This window comes from Ranitomeya variabilis, chromosome 3 (assembly GCF_051348905.1).
Source record: "Ranitomeya variabilis isolate aRanVar5 chromosome 3, aRanVar5.hap1, whole genome shotgun sequence".
In the NCBI taxonomy this organism is placed as follows: Eukaryota; Metazoa; Chordata; class Amphibia; order Anura; family Dendrobatidae; genus Ranitomeya; species Ranitomeya variabilis.
In genome coordinates this window covers 197,076,229-197,088,926 of record NC_135234.1, presented here as the reverse complement: position 1 = coordinate 197,088,926, position 12,698 = coordinate 197,076,229, and positions in this window count along the sequence as shown.

The following is a 12,698-nucleotide window of genomic DNA, read 5'->3' as shown; positions in this document are numbered from 1 at the left end:
CATTTACCAGTTTCGGAAGAGGAGGCAAAAGAGCTAGAGGCTGAGTCTGCAATGTAAGCCAAAACTTGCTGTTGCTGCTCCGCCTTTAAAAGCGGTTTTCCTACTCCCAGAAAAGAGAGCGTTCGAGGCCTTGTGTAGCCTGACGACGAAACTGGCTCCACAGCTCCAGACTTAGGTGGAATATTTTTATCCCCACGACCACCTGATGCTCCACTACCACTACCATCATTACCAGCTGACAATGAACGCCCACGACGACCTCTTGCACCAGACTTCCTCATTGTTTTAAAATCTTAACCAAAGTAACTTTATTTGTTGCTGTCAAACAACTTACACGGTGAGCTATAACTTCAGTATGATTTCAATATCCCTTAACAGGTTGGTGAGACCACAAGGAAAATCAGGCACAATGTTACACACTCTGTTTTCTGTGGCACAAAATCACAGAGATGACACACACGCAGGACTGTCACTCAAGCACTAATGTCAATATTAATCTCCCACCTAATTTATTTATTTTTTTTTCTCAGGGAGACTTTAGAAACCAAATAATATTAAAAAAAAAAAAAAAAAAAAGGCTTTCTATGGCCCACAATTAGAGAGAGAGAGGTGGCACACCCAGGAGTCAAGACTGGCGCACAAGCTGAAAGGGCAATATTACTCTCCCACTGTTTTTTTAAGTTTTTTTTTTATTTCAGGGAGACTTTAGAAACCAAATAATATAAAAAAAAAAAATAAAAAAAAAATAGGCTTTCTATAGCCCACTGAATGAGAGAGAGAGGTGGCACACCCAGGAATCAAGACTGGCACACAATAATTCTATAGCCCACTGAATGAGAGATAGCACACACAGCAGTGGCACACAAGCCCTGACTGAGGCCAATATTTTTCTCCCACTGATTGATGTAGTGTTTTTGTGTTGAGGTAGATTTTAGAACACAAATCAAGGAAAAAAAAAAAAAATGCTTTCTATGGCCCACTGAATGAGAGAGAGGTGGCACACCCAGGAGTCAAGACTGGCACACAAGCTGAAAGGGCAATATTACTCTCCCACTGTTTTTTTATGTTTTTTTTTTTTTTTAAGGGAGACTTTAGAAACCCAATAATATTTAAAAAAAAAATAAATAGGCTTTCTATGGCCCACTGAATGAGAGGGAGAGAGGTGGCACACCCAGGAGTCAAGACTGGCACACAAGCTGAAAGGGCAATATTACTCTCCCACTGTTTTTTTATGTATTTTTTGTTTTTTAAGGGAGACTTTAGAAACCCAATAATATTTAAAAAAAAAAAAATAGGCTTTCTATGGCCCACTGAATGAGAGGGAGAGAGGTGGCACACCCAGGAGTCAAGACTGGCACACAAGCTGAAAGGGCAATATTACTCTCCCACTGTTTTTTTATGTATTTTTTGTTTTTTAAGGGAGACTTTAGAAACCCAATAATATTTAAAAAAAAAAATAAATAGGCTTTCTATGGCCCACTGAATGAGAGGGAGAGAGGTGGCACACCCAGGAGTCAAGACTGGCACACAAGCTGAAAGGGCAATATTACTCTCCCACTGTTTTTTTATGTATTTTTTGTTTTTTAAGGGAGACTTTAGAAACCCAATAATATTTAAAAAAAAAAATAAATAGGCTTTCTATGGCCCACTGAATGAGAGGGAGAGAGGTGGCACACCCAGGAGTCAAGCCTGGCACACAAGCTGAAAGGGCAATATTACTCTCCCACTGTTTTTTTATGTATTTTTTGTTTTTTAAGGGAGACTTTAGAAACCCAATAATATTTAAAAAAAAAAATAAATAGGCTTTCTATGGCCCACTGAATGAGAGGGAGAGAGGTGGCACACCCAGGAGTCAAGACTGGCACACAAGCTGAAAGGGCAATATTACTCTCCCACTGTTTTTTTAGGTATTTTTTTTTTTTCAGGGAGACTTTAGAAACCAAATAATATTAAAAAAAAAAAAAAAAAAATAGGCTTGCTATAGCCCACTGAATGAGAGATAGCACACACAGCAGTGGCACACAAGCCCTGACTGAGGCCAATATTTTTCTCCCACTGATTGATGTAGTGTTTTTGTGTTGAGGTAGAATTTAGAACACAAATCACGGAAAAAATAAATAGGCTTTCTATGGCCCACTCAGTGAGAGATGGCACACACAGGGATGGCACTGTAGCAGAAATGGCAATCTTAATCTCCCACAAAAAAAACAAAAAAAAAACAGGGACTGTCCTACAATTACTATCTCCCTGCAGTAATGTAAGCCAGGTATGGCAGGCAGCAATAGGAGTGGACTGATGCACAAATTAAATAAAAAGTGTGGACAAACAAAAAAGATAGCTGTGCAGAAAGGAAGGAACAAGAGGATATGTGCTTTGAAAAAAGCAGTTGGTTTCCACAGTGGCGTACACACAGCAATACAGCTATCACGGAGCCTTCTAGGGCAGCCCAATGAGCTACAGCGCTGAGGGGAAAAAAAAAAAAAAATAGCTTCCACAGTCCCTGCACACCGAAGGTGGTGTTGGACAGTGGAAATCGCTGCAGCACAAGCGGTTTGGTGGTTAGTGGACCCTGCCTAACGCTCTCCCTGCTTCTGACGAAGCGGCAGCAACCTGTCCCTAAGCTCAGATCAGCAGCAGTAAGATGGCGGTCGGCGGGAACGCCCCTTTATAGCCCCTGTGACGCCGCAGACAGCAAGCCAATCACTGCAATGCCCTTCTCTAAGATGGTGGGGACCAGGACCTATGTCATCACGCTGCCCACACTCTGCGTTCACCTTCATTGGCTGAGAAATGGCGCTTTTCGCGTCATTGAAACGCGACTTTGGCGCGAAAGTCGCGTACCGCATGGCCGACAAGCACAGGGGTCGGATCGGGTTTCATGAGACGCCGACTTAGCCAAAAGTCGGCGACTTTTGAAAATGATCGACCCGTTTCGCTCAACCCTAATGGTGATCATGCGTGCACACAGGTTGTGCGTGTGCGATCGCCGCTGGGTGTCAGCTGATTCTGACAGCTGAAACTTTAACCCCCTAAATGCTGCAATCGAAAGTAATTGCAGCATTCCAGGAGCCGTATAGGGATGACAGCCCCTCTGCCCTTGGATCAGAGAACCCACGGCATGATGCGGTGGGTTATGACGACATCTGGGTCACTAGAGCTAGGAAAGTTGCTTGATCATGGGCAGTGCATGATCAGCAACTTTCTCTTTCAGTGCAGAGCTGACAGTGTGTATAATATGGGAATGCTGCTGCATTTCCATCCTATACTAGAAATCATCCAGCAAAAAATTATAGTCCCATAGTGGGACAAAGTAAAAAAGTAAAAAAAAAGGTAATTTTTTTTTTAAAATAATTGTAAAAATTTTAAAATAAAAAAAATAAAAAAATCAAAGATATTAAACTCATAAATAAATATTTTAAGAAACAGTGGTTTTCTCCCTCATATAGGGTATCAGCATACTGAGGATAAATTGCACTAACATTGTATGGTGCAATTTCTTTTGTTACCCTTATGAAAATGCAAAATTTGGGGCTAAAATAACAATTTTGTGGGGAAAATGTGATTTTGTTATTTTCACGGCTCAACGGTCATACACATCTGTGAAGCACCTTATGGTTCAATGTGCTCACCACACATCTAGATCAGTTACCTGATGGGTTTAGTTTCCAAAATGGTGTCAATTGTGGGGATTTTCACTGTTTAGGCATATCAGGGGCTTTCCAAACGTGACATGGGTTCCGCCAATTGTCACAGCTAGTTTTGCTTTCAAAAAGTCAAATGGCGCTCCTTCCCTTTCAAGCCCTGCCTTGCAGCCAAATAGTGGTTTTCTCCCTCATATGGGGTTTCAGCATGCTCAGGAGAAATTACAGAACAATTTTGGGGTCCATTTTTAACTGTTACCCTTGTCAAAATATAAAAAATTGGATCTGAAGTAAATTTTTTGTGAAAAAGAGTTAAATGTTTATTTTCTTTTTCTACATTCCAAAAATTCCTATAAAGCACCTGTGCAGTTTTCAGAATGGTGTCACTTTTGGGTATTTTCTGCCATATAGACCCCTCAAAGTGACTTCAAATATGATGTGGTCCCTAGAAAAATTGGTTTTGTAAATTTTGTAAACTTCCTAACAGAAAAAAAAATGTTGATTCCAAAATTGTGCTGATGTAAATTAGACATGTGGGAAATGTAATTTATTAAGTATTTTGTGTTACATATCTAAGATGTATGGGCATGAAAATTCAAAGTTTGAAAATCGCGACATTTTCAAAATTTTCACCAAATTTCCATTTTTTTTCACAAATAAACGCAAGTCATTTACCACTATCATGAAGAACAATATGTCACAAAAAAGCATTCTCAGAATCACCAGGATTCGTTGAAGCATTCTAGAGATATTACCTCATAAAATTATAGTGGTCAGAATTGTAAAAATTGGCTTGGTCATTAATGTTCAAATCACCTTCGGGGGTAAAAGGGTTAAGCAGCTCCACCAAAATGGGCAGTGATGGGAAGGAGCCAGTATTTCTTATGACAGGAATGTTACTCCAGTCCCTGACTGGAGTTACATTTCTGGCAAGGCGCTTGGAGGCACACGTCATTGAGAAGATGTACCAAATTCATTAAGCGGCATGCCTCTTCATTACGGGCCTCTTAATGAATTCAGCACATCTTATTCTTGCACTCATCTTAAAAGTGGGGTACAAAATGCTAGTCTTAATGTATCAGGGCCAATGTGCCTAAATAATGCATTATTTGATTTATTGTTAACACTGCCATATAGTGCCGCAACAAGGACTATAAAGTGTCCATATAATACAGTGTCACAACACCAAAATACATCAATTCCTGGAAATTCATATTTAGCCAACTGTAAAGCTTATAGGTTATTTTTATTATGCAGGTCAGTACTTCTGTACATACATTATCAAGCAGTGGTTTGCAGGATACAAACATTTCATTTGTTTATCTTTTCTACTACTTCTACTACTATCTTTTCTAAAACTTGAGACTTTTCAGACATATCCAGTATGATGACTATAACCACATTTCACAACTCTAAAAATTACAATGGCATTGGGATTTGTAAATTACAAGTTGCATATACATATGGGAATAAAATCACTGCTATACGGAAATCAATATCATTACTCCCTTATTAATTAACTTTTTCCATTAGAAGAAATTTGATAAACTTGCTAAAGTTTGGACATAACTACTTCAAATTTCTTTTTCCAATTTAGAATTTTCCCTAGTGACTTAAAAGAGACAATAGACATACAGTAAAAATAATACAGAGGTGAAATTGAAATGCTAAAAGGCTTTCCGAATAATGTTGCTCAAAGTACTTTTTTCTGTTAAGGAAATTAAGTGTTTTATAGTAAATTGATTATTCTGCAATGTTTTAAGTAATTGGAAATACTTTTCACTGTTCTTGAAAAACAGTTTAGAGACTTCATGATACAAGATTGAGTGGAGTGAAAAGTACAATACAATATTATAAAGCCAACTTTACTATTAAACAATTTTTAACTTGTGGATATTTTGTCTGCAATTTCTTAAAAAAAATAGAAAGTTAATATTTTATAGGGCTGTTGCTGCCATTTTGGTGGAGAGGTATCTTTGGCTTGAGGCAAGTAATGTGGGTATTTTGTCTGACACTAGTGGGTCATTGTGACTGGCACTGGAATGCAAGTGGCTGGAATCTTTCAAGAGAGTTTTATGACTGGTACTGTTGGGTGTACTGAATTATTATAATGTTACAGGACTCAATAACTATTAACATTTTGCTTTATATTGGGGGTACGTTAATAATGTAATAAGATCAAGAAGAATATGCCTTGTCACTTATCTGAAAAAATAGCTGCTCCAGACTTTATATGACAGATATGATCTACTGAGAAAAAGATCCATAGATTCAGCAGCAAGCCTACCAAGAAGGCAGTCAAGAAAGTTATAGAACTGTGACAGAAGAAATTCCAAAATGGATAATCAAAGGCCTTCGTGAGCTAAGTGCTTTCAGTTCTAAGTAGTCAGAACTCATGAAGTCCAGCCAGACTTATTTATTCTTGAAGCCCTGGATGAGACAGATAGTCTGAAACTAATAAGGGTTGTCATAAGGCTACCTCTTACTGCACATAAAAACAGATAATACACTTTGCTCACTACTCCTAGGCTAAGTTTACAATCACTTTACCTAAGAATCTTCATAGAGGCTGTCCAGTGACTGTTCCAGGCTATACAAAGCCTGCCCAGTAGATTTGAGTGAACTTGTGAGTTTGTACCAGATGCCTAGTGTCTGGTGCTGAACTCCGAATACGGACTTTGCCCAGAAGTCTGTTGTACTGTTTGGGTTTCAATGCCAAATAAAGTGTGTTGAAAGGTTGCAGCACAGTAAATCAACAAGTTTTAGGCTGTGGGCACTTCTAAAGCCATTACAGCCATGGCAAATATTGGCATGGCTGTCATTGACTGGTTCACTATATGACCCAACCTGTATAAACGCCGGATCACGGGTTGTGTTGCCATTCTATTCTCAGCCTGGCACCGAGTGTTCTAACAGCCAAGTTAGTGCACATTGCCCAAAAAGCCTGGTGCACATTACCCTAACAGCCTGGTATAGAGTGCCCTTACAGCCTGGTGCACATTGCTCTAACAGCTAGGTGCTCGCTGCCTTAACAGCCTGATGTATATTGCCCTAACAGCCTGGTGCACATTGCCATAACAGCCTGGTAGTGCCCTAACAGCTTTGGAAGAGTATCTCTTCTCTACTGTGCACTTAATTGGGGTGCAAAAAAATGAGGAGAACATCAAATAGAGGACATCATGGATGTAGTTCTGGTGTTGATGGTGGTGTAGCTGCTGCAGTGGTCATTCTGTGCCTGCTACACGTTCAAATGAAACAACTTTCTCTGGTGCACACTGATGACAGCATGTTCTACATAATTGTGTAGGTCAGAGTACCTCTGGATGAATAGTGAGGCCAGAACATGTTGAGGCAGTTTTAGATTGGATGGCTGAGAGGGCCTCCAGTTCCTTTGCATTGTCATCCGCCAGGTCCACTTTTGGAAGAGCAGAATTGGCACCTTCAGATCATGGGCATCTGTCTTCCACCATACCTCCTTGTAAATCAGCTAAGTAGTGTTAGTCCCAAGTCATGCAGCAGTCACTTTTGCTTTTTGATGACTCCGCTGGATGTAGTTCCGTAGGCCATACAACTAGCCCTGCCCCACAAGTGGAAGAGATTGAGTGCACTGATGTGCAACCACTTGTTCAGTTTTAGGATGAGTACGTGGGAGGGCTACTGCACACGGTCAGCGGACCACTACAGCACATCTCTGATGATTACAATCCAAATGCTGCGTCTTTCTGCAGTGTGCTGACCGGTAATGAGAACAAGGGTGAGAATGGGTGGACGATGATTCAGGGAATCATGAGGCCCTAGACCCTATATGGAGTGAAATCCATCTTAGTAACGTGGCAGTTCAAAAGGAACAGGAGATGTTCACGCTGCCCCAGCTAAACAGAAGGGTGCAAAGGCACAGCTGCCGGCCTCTAGCCAGTACTTCAGCTGATGCTGCCCACTGCGCCGATGAACTGAGCACACCAAAGATAGGTCAAAAGAGTTTCCTGGAGTGGATTTTCTTCAGGCAATGTATGATAAGAAATGGGAGGTTTGCACCCTGTGCAGTCAGAGCCTGAAAAAAGGCATGCACGTTCTGAACCTGAGCACTTCCTGCAAGACAAGGCATCTGAATTCAAAGCACAAAAGGCAGTGGATTACACACCTGAAATATCAGGAAAGAACTGAAGCTCCTCCTGCTCCGTCTTCTGCTGCAGTCTTGCCTCTTCCTCCCAGTCCCAATCAACAGGGCCACCTGGCTCACTGCAAAGAGAGGATGTAACAGCACCACCACCAGCAGCAGTGTCACAGAGTATTTCCATGGAAGCATTCAGCTCTCCATCCCCCAAACACTGGAGAGAAACAGAAAGTTCCCCGATATCCACACACTAGCCTTGGTCCTGAATGATAGCATTTAAAAATTCATGGCCTTTGAAATGCTTCTATTCTGCCTGGTGGAGATGGACAATTTTGAAAAACTGATGGCAGTGGCTGTCAAACACTGTTTCCCAGCCTCCACTCCTTTTCTAGACAAGCCAGTCCTGCCCTACACACACATGTTTTGGACAAAACCAGGTGTGCCTCCACCTCCTACTCCGCTTCCTCCACCGACTCCTTCATCCGGTCAGCGCAATGCCTGCACCACCAACCTCAGCACAGCCATGTTGATATGACAGAAGACTGCTCTGAAACTCATCTGTTTGGGGGAAAAATCCCACACTGAGCATGACCTGTGAACAGTGGTCAAACAACAAACCAATGTGTTGTTGGTGCCGCTGAACCTCAAGCCCGGCCTGGTGGTGTGTGATACCTTGTGAAATCTCATAAAAGCTCTGGGCCTGGCCGGTTTGAATCATGTCCCTTGCCTGGAAAATGTGCTAAATTTGCTGGGGCAGAGCTTCTTTAAAAAATACCCTGATAAGTCAGAGCTGCTGAAAGTGAAGGCTGACTGTGTACATTTTCAATATTCTCATCCTGCTGTTGCTTGTCTGTCTGCACTGCACTGTCACTTCTGCCTTCCTGTTTACCGCCTCATTTGAAATGTAACCACAAGGTGGAACTTCGTCTTGCATATGCTGGAGAGACTGTGTGAGCAGCAGCAAGCAATAGTGAAGTTTCAGCTGCAGCATGAGCGGGTGAGTCACTGTGCGGAACATCACTTCAGGACCAACTAGTGGGCCTTTATGCAGGACTTGTGTGCCATGTTGTGCTGCTTCAAGGACTCCACCAACAGGGCCAGCGCTGATTATGCCATCCATCATCAACATGATGATCATACAATTATTAGGTTCTGTAGAAGGACGTAGATCTGGGGATTTATTATGATGGAATATAGGCTGAACTGGATGGACAAATGTCTTTTTTCGGCCTTACTAACTATGTAACTATGTAACATTACTATCCAACTATGCCTGCTTAAAATAATGCTTCAGGCGATGATGAGTGATATGTTGTCACAGAAGGAAGAGGAGAAACAGGGACCATTCACACCATTGTCATTTCAGTCATCCGCACATGAGAGTGGGTTCCTGTACCAACAGCAGCCAGGTACATAACTGTCCAGCCATGGGACTGTTTTGGAGGATGAGAAGAAGGAACTGTATTCACAGCAGGGTAGCACTCAAAGTAGCTCTCAAGCATCAATGGAACATGGCTGGAGGGCTACAGAGGATCCAGAAGATACACCTCCCACAAAGGACTGCTTATCGTTACCTCTGGGCAATCTGGCACCCTTGAGCGAATACATGCTGCTGTGCCTGTGCAACAACTGCCGAGTTGCCCTGCTTGCTACCAGTGCTGACTACTGATACCATTGCAGAATCCCTGTTACAAGGACAATGTACCATCCTTAGTAGGGATGAGAGAACCTTTTAAGGTTCGGTTCAGCTGAGATTGGCAAACTTCTCAATGTTCGCCGTACCTATCCAAACCCCAATGAATTAAATTGGAGGCAAAATCAATCACATAGACAACACCCTCGGGGGGCAAAAGAAGCCAGAACAGCTCAAATTAGGGGCAGACACCTGGAAAAGTGGCATCAATTGACCCTGAGTGCAAATAGTATTGCTCAGCATGGATGCATGGGCGCGGTACATCGACGACGTCTTTCTCATCTGGCAGGGTTCCCCTTCGTCTTTGGATTTGTTTTTTGAGGGAGTTAATCACAATGATTTGAATATTCGCCTTACCGTCAATCAACATCGGGAGAAAATTGAATTCCTTGATGTGTCCCTCTGTAGAGAGCTCGATGGTAAAATTGGCACTAACATATATCGTAAGCCCACATCTACTAATATGCTGCTACATGCATCCTCCTCGCACCCTGGCCATATGGTCCGCGCTGTACCGGTAGGTCAGTTTTTGAGACTACGGCGTATCTGTTCCACACAAGCAATGTTTGAGGTGGAGTCAGAGAAATTGAGTCAACGGTTTTTGGAAAGAGGCTATAGCCGCAGATCTATCAAGAGGGCCTATCATAGGGCTAAGTGGTCGAATAGGGATTCCCTATTGTATCACACTCGCTCGGATAGAAATGAAAGCAATGTGATTAGGTTTGTTACTAATTTTAGCACCCAATCCGAGTCAGTACGTACTGCCCTTACAAAAGCCTGGCCTATCTTGATGACCGATAACACCATTGCAAAAATTATTCCTAAAAAGCCTGCTATAACCTTTCGCCGTGCAAAGAACTTACGGGACCGTCTAGTGCGGAGTCACTATGAGAGCATGACCCCTCGAACATTTCTGGATAACGTCCCCATCAGGAGGGGTTGTAGACCTTGTGGACACTGTGTCGCCTGTATCAACATTGAGAGTAGTGATTCATTTTTCGACTCGTCTGGACACAATAGATTTCCAATTGTAAAGTCCATTAATTGCGAGTCGAGAAATGTTATCTACTACGCCACGTGTCCGTGCTCCCTGATTTATGTTGGCCTGACCACACGCCAACTGAAGGTGCGGGTCAGGGAGCACGTGCGCGGTATCGAGGCGGCCAGTGAACAGGAGGATACATCCCTCCTGAAAACAATACCAAAACACTTCAAGATCTACCATAAGTGTAATAGCAAGGGTCTACGTGTTAAGGGGATCGATTCCATCGACTTGGGTATCCGGGGGGGCAATATCTCTCAGCGCCTCTCTCAATTGGAATCCCGATGGATCTGGACACTTGACACAGTCCATCCACGGGGTCTTAATGAGCATTTCAATTTCTCGTCTTTTCTGTGATTCCTTCCTGCTGTATTTTTGTGCGGGACACATTTTTTAATTTAGTCTTTTTAAATATTGTTATTTTTTGTTATTTATGTGTTATGTCTATTTACATTTTAGCTGTAGGTGTGCTGATCTTTTCTTATGGATGTCGTGGACGTTGATGTGGACCTATGGACAGGTTGATTCCTTGGACAAATTATATCTTGTGGGAGTTGGACCATTCTTTACAGAATGTACATGGACATTAATATTTTCCATCTGGAGTGGAGGACACTTGGAATTGCACATCTTGACTTTTATGTGACAACAAGATGTCTTTAAATTAATACTGTATACCGTTATCCTGATGTGGTGACATCTCCTTGTGCCTTTGTCTCTATTTATATATTTATTTATCTTATATAGTTTGATTTCTGTTGTTTAAATTTGACATTTAGTCACTATAGATTTTCCATGCTTACATCTGTATTCTGTGTTACACTTACCATTTTAATTAGTCATATCCCTACCACTTTAATATGTGCCTGGGATTTTCCCTACTCCAAAATGGTGCCTCTGGTCCCGGCATCTCCTATGCGCATGCGCGTTTCCCTCTTCTTTTGGTTCGGCTGTGCTGAGTTTGCGCCGCTACACACTCACCGTCGGGAGTCACAGGGCCCTGTGCCGACTGGGCGTGTGGTGATGTGCGGCGCTTCACGCAGTAATGCCGCCTTGCTAAAAGTCCGGTTTGACAGTGGGACGCACTTGTAGGTCTCCTTGGCAACCGTTACTTCCGGTTGCGGCGCGGCACTTCTTGTTAGTGGGACGCGCTTGTAGGTCTCCTTGGCAACCGTTACTTCCGGTTGCGGCGCGGCACTTCCTGTTTTAGGCTGATATAAAGCGGCACACTTGAGCTTTTCTGATATCCCCCTGAGGAAGGTTTTACTACCGAAACGTGCGTCGGGGAGGGCGCACGGACCCTGGATCCACCCCACTAATTCGTCTCCATTTAGGTAATGTGCATATTTTGATTTTTGATATTGGTGTTTTGGTCTCCTTTCTTTACATATATGCCTGCATGTGTAATCCAGCTTGGAGCATTATAGTATGGACCTTTCTGTGGTCCACCATGTACACTTAAGGGTGGGAGTTGTGATCCCAGCTCCGTGCATCCTGTGTATGTTTCTCTAGTGGTGTCTGTGCACACCCTGTGGCACTTTGCCTCACCTGTTTCTTAATTCTGATGGTTCTATTATAACATTTGTGCATAATAAAGTTTATATATATTTTTTACTTCATCATTATTTGGATTTTTTTGGTCGTTTTCTTTGGGTCTTCTGACTCACAGCTTTTTTGATTCAATGTTACAGCGACTTATCCTTATGTAATGGTCCGTCCTATGTCGTGGTTTGTTATGTATTTAATCAACTGTGCAGTCAGAGCCTGAAAAAAGGCATGCACGTTCTGAACCTGAGCACTTCCTGCAAGACAAGGCATCTGAATTCAAAGCACAAAAGGCAGTGGATTACACACCTGAAATATCAGGAAAGAACTGAAGCTCCTCCTGCTCCGTCTTCTGCTGCAGTCTTGCCTCTTCCTCCCAGTCCCAATCAACAGGGCCACCTGGCTCACTGCAAAGAGAGGATGTGACAGCACCACCACCAGCAGCAGTGTCACAGAGTATTTCCATGGAAGCATTCAGCTCTCCATCCCCCAAACACTGGAGAGAAACAGAAAGTTCCCCGATATCCACACACTAGCCTTGGTCCTGAATGATAGCATTTAAAAATTCATGGCCTTTGAAATGCTTCTATTCTGCCTGGTGGAGATGGACAATTTTGAAAAACTGATGGCAGTGGCTGTCAAACACTGTTTCCCAGCCTCCAC